The sequence below is a fragment of the Prionailurus bengalensis genome, chromosome B2 (assembly GCF_016509475.1).
Source record: "Prionailurus bengalensis isolate Pbe53 chromosome B2, Fcat_Pben_1.1_paternal_pri, whole genome shotgun sequence".
In the NCBI taxonomy this organism is placed as follows: Eukaryota; Metazoa; Chordata; class Mammalia; order Carnivora; family Felidae; genus Prionailurus; species Prionailurus bengalensis.
This window is the reverse complement of record NC_057349.1, coordinates 76634692-76647181: the sequence shown is the minus strand read 5'-3', so window position 1 is coordinate 76647181 and position 12490 is coordinate 76634692. Positions and strand designations below refer to the sequence as shown.

General features: G+C 44.8%; 1 protein-coding gene across 2 annotated transcripts in view; it reads right to left on the bottom strand.

Moving 5' to 3' along the window:
- The window catches only part of NT5E (5'-nucleotidase ecto), a 53445-nt gene that overhangs the window by 27908 nt on the left and 13047 nt on the right, over nt 1–12490 (bottom strand). The gene's annotated exons all lie outside the window — the stretch shown is intronic.

Here is a 12490-nt window from a genome sequence, read left to right as displayed (position 1 = left end):
GAATCTCAAACTCTCCCACGGCACGCCTGATTTTGCTTCACTTTGCCGTTCATCTGGGAATAGACCTGAAAAGTGCTGACTGGTGACCTCTCAACCCAGATTAGGGCCCTCCTGCATTCTCTTACAGGCCCCACTCCCTTCCTTCCTAGCACATTGCATACTCCAATGGCACGTTCAGCATGTCCGTGGAGTCCTCGCCAGACTGTGTGCTCCCTGAGCCACCACGTCCTGCTGTCTTCACCCTGCTCGGCGCTGCAGCCCTTCTCCACCCACACAGGTGCCCCTCTGAACATCTGTGGCTCAAAGAATTGTGTGCTTATGTCCTCACGCATATGTTTATACAGAGCAATACAATGTCTTCACATTCCCACACACCTGTCTCCCTAATGAAAGTCAGAATTTCTGAATTTGCCTCCTCCCCCACCTCCTCCCCCACCTCAGAGTATCCATCTTTACTTCTTCCTCTTAACTAATGATTTCTCTCTTAAAGGCTGACCTAAGTCTTAAAGGACCTCCCAGCCTTGGGTAATCATCTTTTTATCATCTCTTTGTTACTGATTATTATTTTTAGTGTTTGTTTATTTTTGAGAGAGAGACAGAGTGCGAGCAGGGGAGGGGCAGAGAGAGGGACACACAGAATCTGAAGTAGGCTCCAGACTCTCAGCTGTCAGCACAGAGTCGATGTGGGGCCCAAACCCACGAACCACCATGAGATCATGACCTGAGCCGAAGTCAGATGCTTAACCAACCGAGCCACCCAGGTGCCCCCTTTTTATCTTCTCTTTAGAACACCATGATTTCTTCCTGTGGTGAAATCAGTCTCTCTTATGAGATTACAATTAACTATCTTGCTTAATTGTAAAGTCTTAAAAAGTGAATGTTTCTATCATTCTTCATGGAGGATTATCCAATGTGTCAGTCACCTTGCAGTTTACCAACAGCAATATATTGGTACCATTTGGCAATGGTTGGATTTGTGGTTGTCTCCTTGCATGGTTGTCAACCTTGCGTGGTTGTCTCCCACTTTAACGGGTGGTGGGTGTCAGAAATAAAGTCTTGAAGACAAGACCAGGTCTCAGAGAACCTTATGGCTCAAAGAGCTCAGGAATGTTGACTTTTATCACAAGAGCAGCGAAGAGTCCCTGTAGGACCTTAAAGTCGAGATTGACAAGATAAGCTTTGCATTTTAGAAAGATTATTCTGGCAGCACTATGTTGAATGGTTTAGAGAAGGGAATGGCACCAGCAGAAAGCCAGTGTGGGAGCTGATGCAGTGATCCAAGAGGGAACAGTGAGGACTGCATGCAGGGGAATGGATGGAACCAAAACATTGAGGCAAAGGTGGGATACTGGTTGTGGTGGGGTGGGGGGGCAGTGGTTGGTGAGGAAGAGCGAGTGGGGGGCATTCAGCTGCCCAGGGATTTCTGGCTTTATTGACAGGATGGTGATGGCAGCTTGGGCCAACATGAGGATTTCTGGGGGAAGGGGTTTTGAACACAGTAAATGTCGGTTCTTGTGAGTCCTTGGAGGGAAGTGGCCATGTGGCAGTTGGACATAGAGGTTAGCACTACCACGCGAGGTTAGCACTACCAATCATGAGCTTGACCTGAGCACACTTCTAAATCACAGCTTCCTCTGGAAGGGCAGCGAATGAACAAAGCAAAGGTTGTAATGAAAATGAGTCAGCATTTACCAAGCACTTGCCACACGCCAGCATCGTGCAAAGTGATTTTGTTAAGAAAGACTGATTTTGTGCTGTGGGCACAAATAATATTACTATTATCATTTTACAGATGAGGAAAACTGAGATCTAGAGACATAATGAATTGTTCAAGGTCATGCAATTAGTGAGTGGTAGAGCTGGGATCAGAACCACTTATGTTTGACTGCAACCTTCTTAACCACTATGCTTATATATAAAGAGCTCTGCATAAGGCCTGGTATATATAGGGATTACTCAAAATAAAATCCTAAGTACCTGCAGTTTTCCATGCTTGGACTTATCTTTGTCCCTTTGTATATACCAGATAAATGATGATTGGTAGATCTAAATATAGATAGGTAGATGAATAGAAATGATAGAATAGAATAGGATAGAATAGAATAGAAATTTCTTTTTTACACCATGGCTTTACTACTTTATTCAATCAATGGCTTTAGCTCCTGAAGTGTGATGATCCTTCTAGAAGTGATACTTCCCGTGGACCCTTCATTGAGCTCCCTCTCTGAGTTAGATGCACATTCTCTGCTCTACTGCTCACCTCTGTGCAGTGCCTGCACCTGCCTTCTGAACCCCTATAGCGCCTAGCACAGACTGTGGAGAAGAGCAGGGAGGCACTGCTGAATGAATACATGAATGAGCAGAAGAATCTCTAACAAATTTCTTTCTTCTATACACAGCTAACGTTTCCTACAAAAATGTGTTCCTTTGCAGAAAACTGCCTTTGTAAATACTTACTTTCCTATAAACTCATATTTTCATTTCCCCACCATGACTTTCTCCGACCCATTTCTCCTCCATTGCATTCACTACAAGTTCATCATTCATAAGCTCTTCAGAAGGAATATCATACCACTTGCTTGAGAACACCACACTCCCTGCAGGCAAACAGCAGGTGCTCAAGAAATGTGTTAAATAAATTGATTTTTTAAAGTTTTAATTTTAACTCCAGTTAGCTAACACACAATGTTATAGTACAATACAGATGTACCGTACAGAAAAAAATTCTTATTCATTTCTATAATTTTTATTAACATGAAAATACCTTAGGAAGAGTCTGCCCAAGAGCACTCAGAGCAATGAAAGACATCCATGTCCCTTTACATCTTACAGAGCATTTGTAACACACACATAAGAGAATTTATGCAAATTCATACTGCAGTATTGTTCCACTTTTCTGGGTCCTATCTAAATATTCCCACCCCTCTCCTTAAGTGCACTTGTCATTTTTTTTTTTTTGCTGTTCTGCCCACAGCCTCCCCCATGACTTTAACAACAGATCCTGATCTGAGCTAAACTGTTACCGGCTATTATTGCTATAATCCTCACATCAGGCAAGTGTTTTTTCTGATCCAAATCATATTTTTTTAAGTGTTTTAATGTTTGTTTATTTTTGAGAGGGACAGAGACAGACAGCAGGAGTGGGGGTGGGGGGTGGTACAGAGGATCTGAAGTGGGCTCTGCAATGACAGCAGAGAGCCTGATGTGGGGCTCAAACTCATGAACCATGAGATCGTGACCTAAGGCAAAGTCGGATGCTCAACCGACTAAGCCACCCAGGTGCCCCTGACCTAAATCATATTCTTATGCTTTCTCCTTCTCTCTTCTATTTTTGCTTTCCAAACATTGCATTTCTAATATTGGGTTCCTTTGTCTACAAGCCCTATTCATTCACTGATTCTAGATCTGACAATCTTGTATATTTTTACCATAAACACTAAATTTCACCAAATGCACTTTTCTGTAACTTAAGAGAGCTGAACCAAACAAAATGACCTCCACCATTGAAATCAGAGAAATTTAATGCGTGCACCTGGTTTAGCCCTGGCTCCCCACCCTCACTGCTTTCTTCATGCAGAAGAAGCCTAAAACACTATTTAAAAAGACAAAAAAGAAAAAAAAAACTGTTACTCTTCTATGAAAAAAACTTTCCTCACTTTCCATCTAGCCAGCCCAGCATGTTCAACCACCTGAACACCTGAAATGCTGCTGCCATTTAAAGCTAAAAACAAATGAAAATGTAAGGACAGGAAGAGATCTGATTCAAAATCCTCTTATTAAATTAACTCTGAGGAACAGAGATGATTTGTTTAACATCTTCTTTAGGGGTATGTTAATATTTACATTTGATGTGGATAGTTTGTCAAAGTCTAGTGGCTTTGGAGAAACTCTGTTGACTAAAGATAAAGCCCAGAGAGATTTTCAGGTAATATGAAGCAGTAATGGAAGAATGAAGATATTCTAAGACTTCTGACTCCAAGTTTCTCCCTGGATTATTAAAAATACCCTGCAGTGAGGACCGAGGGAAAGCTTGTGTCTACACTTCGGTTATCATTCTCATGAATTCTGAATACAGGCCAAAATCTACCTTCCCTTTGTGGGTAAACAATTTCCTTATTTTCAGGTGATTATGAGGTGACTACATCTCTTATCATATTATTTCCAAATGCACTGTGTGCTAAACAGAATTTAAGCTAACATTCAATCACTGTCTCTTGGATACACTGCAAACAAATGCATGCTATCATAATATCATTCTCCCCTTCTTCCCTACCTCTTCCTCTGTCCATGAAAGATGCCAGCTAATTAACTTAATTGATCTTTCCCACTCGGTTTGGACTGAGCCTCAGAATCCTTCTTACCTTAGCCCTACAGGGAGTTACTGTCAATCAACTACAGCTGGCACTGGAGATGAAATTGTTTTTCATGCTCGCCCTAATGATTATGTGCAGAATTGATTTATTGACTTCTAACAACAATAAAATATATCCTCAGTGAGTAACAAACGTTAGAGGCAATGCTTTCAAAGAAAGAAGGAAGAATCCTTTCTGACTTTTATTTCCCATGTTTTTTCCATGTATATTGTGGCTGGAATCTGCTACTGAATTCAGCGTTGATGCTCTGCTGCCTGACCACACTGTCCTCTGTGCCAACTTTCATGTTTTTTCTTTCCTAAGGCTCTTCTTAGGAGGTGCTGCTATTTATTCATTGCCTCCTTTCACCCATAAACAAATGTGCCCATTGGTACTGAGGCACTGGTATGAGTAAGTGGATGAACAGAAGAAATAATGAGGACACTCCTCAGGGTGAAAGTCAGAGAAAGAAAGCCCTTGGTGTAGGAGTGTGTCAGCCTGAGCCTTGATGCCAGGATTTCTTCAGCGTCTGCAGGAGACACAGAAGTCAGTGGCCATCCGACAGATTTCTATGAAGGTCTTTCATTATTCTGGAATATTTTACTTTTATGGAGAATCTTCCCTTTTTTAAAAAAATATAATTTATTGTCAAGTTGGCTAGTGTGTTCTTGGCTTTGGGAGTAGATTCCCATGATTCATCGCTTACATACAACACCCAGTGCTCATCCCAACAAGTGCTCTCCTCAATGCCCATCACCCAGTTTCCCCTCTTCCCCACCCTCCCCCATCAACCCTTAGTTTGCTCTCTGTATTTAAGAGTCTCTTGTAGTTTCCCTCCCTCCCTCTCTGTTTGAAACTTTTTCCCCCTTCCCTCCGCTTCCCCCATGGTCTTCTGTTAAGTTTCTCAAGATCCACTTATGAGCGAAAACATATATCTTTCTCTGACTTATTTCACCTAGCATAATACCCTCTAGTTCCATCCGCATTGTTGCAAATGGCAAGATTTCATTCTTTCTCATTGCCAAGCAGTATTCCACAATATATATAAACCACATCTTCTTTATCCGTTCATCAGTTGATGGACATTTAGACTCTTTCCATAATTTGGCTATTGTTGATACACTGCTATAAACTTTGGGGTACAAGTGCCCCTATGCATCAGCACTCCTGTACCCCTTGGGTAAATTCCTAGTAGTGCTATTGCTGGGTCATAGGGTAGATCTATTTTTAATTTTTTGAGGAACCTCCATTCTGTTTTCCAGAGTGGCTGCACCAGTTTGCATTCCCACCAACAGTGCAAGAGGGTTTCCATTTCTCCACATGCTTGCCAACATCTGTTGTTTCCTGAGTTGTTCATTTTAGCCACTCTGACCAGTGTGAGGTGGTATCTTAATGTGGTTTTGATTTGTATTTCCCTGATGATGAGTGATATTGAGCATCTTTTCATGTGACTGTGGGCCATCTGGACATCTTCTCTGGAAAAGTGTCTATTCATGTCTTCTGCCCTTTTCTTCACTGGATTATTTGTTTTTCAGGTGTAGAGTTTGGTAAGTTCTTTACAGATTTTGGATACTAACCCTTTGTCTGATATATCACTTGCAAATATCCTTTCCTATTCTGTCGGTTGCCTTTTAGTTTTGATTGTTTCCTTTGCAGTGCAGAAGATTTTTATCTTGATGAGGTCCCAATGGTTCATTTTTGCTTTCGTTTCCCTTGCTTTTGGAGACGTGTTGGGTAAGAAGTTGCTGCGGCTGAGGTCAGAGAGGTTGTTGCCTGTTTTCTCCTCTAGGATTTTGATGGTTTCCTGTCTCACATTCAGGTCTTTCATCCATTTTGAGTTTACTTTTGTGTGTGGTGTAAGAGAGTGGTCTAGTTTCATTCTTCTGCATGTTGCTGTCCAGTCTCCCAGCACCATTTGGTAAAGAGACTTTTTTCCATTGGATACTCTTTCCTGCTTCATCAAAGATTAGTTGGCTATATATTTGTGGGTCCAATTCTGGGTTCTCTATTCTATTACATTTGTCTATGTACCATACTGTCTTGATAGAAATTTTCCCTTTCTGATCTGTCCATTTACAGTTGATTGATCAAAGCGATAAACAATATGCATTATTAAACAATATGCATTGACTCCCATAATTTATTTAAAATGTCCCCAGGGGCGCCTGGGTGGCTCAGTCAGTTAAGCGGCCGCCTTCGGCTCAGGTCATGATCTCACGGTCCGTGAGTTCAAGCCCCACGTCAGGCTCTGTGCTGACAGCTTGGAGCCTGGAGCCTGTTTCAGATTGTGTGTCTCCCCCTCTCTGACCCTCCCCCGTTCATGCTCTGTCTCTCTCTGTCTCAAAAATAAACGTTAAAAAATTTTTTTTTAATGTCCCTAACACAGGGGTAATATTTGGTAAATATTTACTGAATAAATGAACAAGTAAATAAATAACGGGTAGGAGAGGAGGAAAGTGACAGAGAAGTAATTTCCAAGGCTGGACTTGTTGCTGTTGCCACCAGCAGCCTCCTCCACGTAACCTAGAATTCTGTACTAGCATCATCATGTCTTGTGTGTGCTGCAATGAGAAACTGCAGTCTCTCTGACCTCTAGTACCAAACTGGCAAAGAGTTCTGTTTTGAAAGCCTCTGATGAATGGTCACAGCAGGCACGGAGTGGTAATTTTAGCAGGAAACTTGGCCATGGAAGGCAAGGAAGGTGCAAATGCCTGGTTGTTGAGAAAGCCTCACAGGCCAGGAACCTGTTAGGCGTCACCTCACACAAAGCCTGCATTCTCAACTGGGCAGCATGTCCCAAAATCAAGCTGTGAAGAGGCCACAGCGGCCCAGTTCTGACAAGCTCCTGGTGTAGCATCCTTGGTCAGACTCTACCTGAAGCAGAGTTTTTATTCCAAGCGCTACAAGAAAATATAGATTTTTTCCAAGATTTGAAATGACCCCTCCCCCTCTCCATTTCAGGCTTGCCTGGCTTGAAGCAAGGCAAGGTGGGCAACAGACACTGAAAACGTGCCCACTGGGACAGGGCCAGTGGCCCAGAGGCCTGTTCCCCTTTCCTGTTTCTTATTTCAGGGGACATTGTATGGAACTGTCTGGCAGTGGTCTGGTGGTCACTGTCCTTTCTCTTTCACCCTCCCCATGCTTCCCCACTCCTGCCTGTCTGCTGGCCATTGAGGAGTCCCCTCCAGGTGGACGGCCAGCAGAGAAGGACACTTCTTGCCATTAAGGCTGTACGACACCTGTGAGGATGCACATGGTCCCAGGGTTAGGAGAGAGCCTTTACAACTCCTAAGAACACCCGGAGAAGCAGGGAGATGCCTGAGCAGCCCTCCCCTTGTCCCCCTGGCTTCCCACTCACGGCCAACCAGCCAGGAAGGACTGTTGCTTCTGCTCCTACACCATCCTCTCTCAGGTGGTCTTCTCTACCACATTCCCACTGCCCCCTCTGCCTCCTCACTTCTCACCCACACCTTTCTGGAGTCTTCAAGTCAGCCTCCTGGCCACCAGGCTCACAAACCTCCTGCCACCACAGGCCATCAGAATGCATTTCTGAAAATGCGTGTGCAACTGCTTCTAGCCCCTGCTTTGAGTCCCTCCAAGGTCCCTCCAAGGCCTCCTACCTCCCACTGAAATCCTGATCTCCCTGAGCTGGTTCATTCCTTCCGCCAAACTTCAGATGCGCTCAGTTCCAGGAACACTAAACCACCCACACTCAATGAGATGCCTTAGATGCTGCTCAAGTGTGATCTCCCTGTGAAGACTTCCGTGGCACCTCCACTGTAGATACCACACTCTGACATACCTTGCATGCACAGCTCTGACAATACATGACCTTGCTGTGGCTGTCTGCTCACACATCTTTCTCCCACAGACAAGAGTGGCATCGACTATCCCTGCATCCTTGGTGACACCGGATGAATGCCTGGCACCAGTGCCCAGCAGATGTTTACTGAATGAATGATAAAACCACCCACTCCACCTGTCCATTTAAATGGGCTCCACCTGGGGCGCCTGGGTGGCGCAGTCGGTTGAAGCGTCCGACTTCAGCCAGGTCCCCATCTCGCCGTCTGTGAGTTCGAGCCCCGCGTCGGGCTCTGGGCTGATGGCTCAGAGCCTGGAGCCTGTTTCCGATTCTGTGTCTCCCTCTCTCTCTGCCCCTCCCCCGTTCATGCTCTGTCTCTCTCTGTCCCAAAAATAAATAAAAACGTTGAAAAAAAATTTTTTTTAAAAATAAATGGGCTCCACCTTACTCTCTGATTTGGTATGTGAGCCATTAAAACTTTTCAGAGCAAGGCAGGATTTTATTTTTTAAAACTTAGGGGCGCCTGGGTGGCTCAGTCGGTTAAGCGTCCGACTTCGGCTCAGGTCACGATCTCAGGGTCCGTGAGTTCGAGCCCCGCGTCGGGCTCTGGGCTGATGGCTCAGAGCCTGGAGTCTGCTTCTGATTCTGTGTCTCCCTCTCCCTCTGCCCCTCCCCTATTCATGTTCTGTCTCTCTCTGTCTCAAAAATAAATAAACGTTAAAAAAAAAAATTAAAAAAAAAAAACTTGGTTAATAGTTATTACACAATATTTTGTGAAATGAGAGAAATCAAGTTGCTTGGAAGCTTAGCCAACTGCATTACCATTCCTGGCTGACCCTCTCAGGGCAATTGGCCTGGTTCCCTTGTTTTCATTCTGTGTGTGTGTGTGTGTGTGTGTGTGTGTGTGTGTGTGTGTGTTTTAGTTTGTTTTTACTTATTTTTGGGAGAGAGATAGAGAGCGAGCAGGTGAGGGGTAGAGAGAGAGGGTAGAATCTCTGCGCACTGTCAGCGCAGAGCCCAATATGGGGCTCTAACTCACAAACCGTAAGATCATGACCTGAGCTGGTCACTCATCCAACTGAGCCACCCAAGCGCCCCTCATTTTCTATTTTAAATTTAGATTTCCACTAATATCTTACTGGCCTTTGTGAATGAAGATTTTTTTTTTTTAAGTTGGTTGAACTGTTCTGTGTCTTATGTATGTACATGAGAACATTATTTAGATTTCATGATGGCAGTTAGGGAGAAAATGGAACTTTTTAGAGTCTCTTTCTATTGGAAATCTGCTGAAGATACCCAACTAGCAAAGGATGCCTATGTCTGAATTAGTAAGGGGACATTTCAGAGCCTCAGCTTTGTTCACAGAGGACTGTAAAAATTACTAATGATTTGACATAAGGCAAATTTCAAGAAAGTTTTTTTTTAAACACAAAAAATATGACAAAAAGAAATGTTAATAGTTAAGATCTTCATGTTACGTAGCCCAGCCCTATTCACATATTAACTTATTTAATTCTTATAATGTTATTAGGTAGGTGCTATTATTTGACCTTTTCCTAGATGGGGAAATGGAGGCACAGGGCTCTCACAACTAGCAAGTGACAGAGCTGAGGTCTGAACAAAGGTAGCGAGGCTTAAGCATCCAGGGCCTTAACCATTCTGTCAAATTGCCACTAATGTAAATACCTGGAAGGGATGGGTATCATTCAACTGGTTTCTTACAGGGTTCTAGAGTGTCAAGTAACAAGGCCCCAGGAAGTCCTTGTCCTCAGGAAGCTGAGAGACAGACAGGGAGAGGGCAAGACATGAGCGCATGCATCCACGCATCCATCCGTGCATACATAAGACATGTGGGAACCACAGACAGGGGTGTTTGTGAAACAGCCCAGCAAAGACATGGGCACAGGCTGCCTGCTCAGGACCAAAGGCGCTCAGAGTGGGAGCTTTACCTCTCTGGCACCAGTTAGGGGAAGCTCACAGGCAAGTGGCTGCAACTGTATACACAAGTGAGACAATGAAAACATGAGGGCTGAGGTAGTCAAATCTTCTAAGTGAAGACAAGAGGCTTAAACATGATGTTAGAAGAAAAAGGAAGGAAATAATTGATTTAAGGGCAGCGCAGTATGCATGACACAGAAGAAAATAAATTGTTTTAATCCACAGAAATCAATTGTAATAATGTCAAAAAGCCATTTGTCAGAAATCCACAACATCTGTATTCAGCTAGTCATTGACACACTAGCTCATCTCATTAAGGACTGGAGGCAGAAGATGGCGGCTTAGGAGGACGCTGGGCTCACCGCACGTCCTGCTGATCACTTAGATTCCATCTACATCTGCCTAAATAACCCAGAAAACCGCCAGAGGATTAGCAGAACAGAGTCGCCGGAGCCAAACGCAGACGAGAGGCCCACGGAAGAGGGTAGGAAGGGCGGCGAGGCGGTGCGCGCTCCACGGACTGGCGGGAGGGAGCCGGGGCGGAGGGGCGGCTCGCCGGCCAAGCAGAGCCCCCGAGTCGGGCTTGCAAAAGCGGAGGGGCTTGACGGACTGTGTTCCCACAACAAGTGCGACTTAGCGTCTGGGAGGTCATAAGTTAACAGCTCTGCTCGGAAAGCAGGAAGGCTGGAGGACAGAGGGAGGGAGAGCTGCTGAGCCCCCTGACAACAGAGCTCAGTTTGGTGGGGAACAAAGGCGCTCGCCAGCGCCATCTCCCCCGCCCATCCCCCAGCCGAAATCCCAAAGGGAACCGGTTCCTGCCAGGGAACTTGCTCGCTCTGCGCAAACACCCAACTCTGCGCTTCTGCGGAGCCAAACCTCCGGCAGCGGATCTGACTCCCTCCCGCTGCCACAGGGCCCCTCCTGAAGTGGATCACCTAAGGAGAAGCGATCTAAGCCTGCCCCTCCTGCCCCCGAGAACCTTGCCTACCCACCCCAGCTAATACGCCAGATCCCCAGCATCACAAGCCTGGCAGGGTGCAAGTAGCCCAGACGAGCCACACCACCCCACAGTGAATCCCGCCCCTAGGAGAGGGGAAGAGAAGGCACACACCAGTCTGACTGTGGCCCCAGCGGTGGGCTGGGGGCAGACATCAGGTCTGACTGTGGCCCCGCCCACCAACTCCAGTTATACACCACAGCACAGGGGAAGTGCCCTGCAGGTCCTCACCACGCCAGGGACTGTCCAAAATGACCAAGCGGAATATTCCCCTCAGAAGAATCTCCAGGAAATAACAACAGCTAATGAGCTGATCAAAAAGGACTTAAATAACATAACAGAAAGTGAATTTAGAATAATAGTCATAAAATTAATCGCTGGGCTTGAAAACAGTATACAGGACAGCAGAGAATCTCTTGCTACAGAGATCAAGGGACTAAGGAACAGTCACGAGGAGCTGAAAAACGCTTTAAACGAAATGCATAACAAAATGGAAACCACCACAGCTCGGCTTGAAGAGGCAGAGGAGAGAATAGGTGAACTAGACGATAAAGTTATGGAAAAAGAGGAAGCTGAGAAAAAGAGAGATAAAAAAATCCAGGAGTATGAGGGGAAAATTAGAGAATTAAGTGATACACTAAAAAGAAATAATATACGCATAATTGGTATCCCAGAGGAGGAAGAGAGAGGGAAAGGTGCTGAAGGGGTACTTGAAGAAGTAATAGCTGAGAACTTCCCTGAACTGGGGAAGGAAAAAGGCATTGAAATCCAAGAGGCACAGAGAACTCCCTTCAGACGTAACTTGAATCGATCTTCTGCACGACATATCATAGTGAAACTGGCAAAATACAAGGATAAAGAGAAAATTCTGAAAGCAGCAAGGGGTAAACGTGCCCTCACATATAAAGGGAGACCTATAAGACTCGTGACTGATCTCTCTTTTGAAACTTGGCAGGCCAGAAAGAATTGGCATGAGATTTTCAGGGTGCTAGACAGAAAAAATATGCAGCCAAGAATCCTTTATCCAGCAAGTCTGTCATTTAGAATAGAAGGAGAGATAAAGGTCTTCCCAAACAAACAAAAACTGAAGGAATTTGTCACCACTAAACCAGCCCTACAAGAGATCCTAAGGGGGACCCTGTGAGACAAAGTCCCAGAGACATCACTATAAGCATAAAACATACAGACATCACAATGACTCTAAACCCGTATCTTTCTATAATAACACTGAATGTAAATGGATTAAATGCGCCAACCAAAAGACATAGGGTATCAGAATGGATAAAAAAACAAGATCCCATCTATTTGCTGTCTACAAGAGACTCATTTTAGACCTGAGGACACCTTTAGATTGAGAGTGAGGGGATGGAGAACTATTTATCATGCGACTGGAAGCCAAAA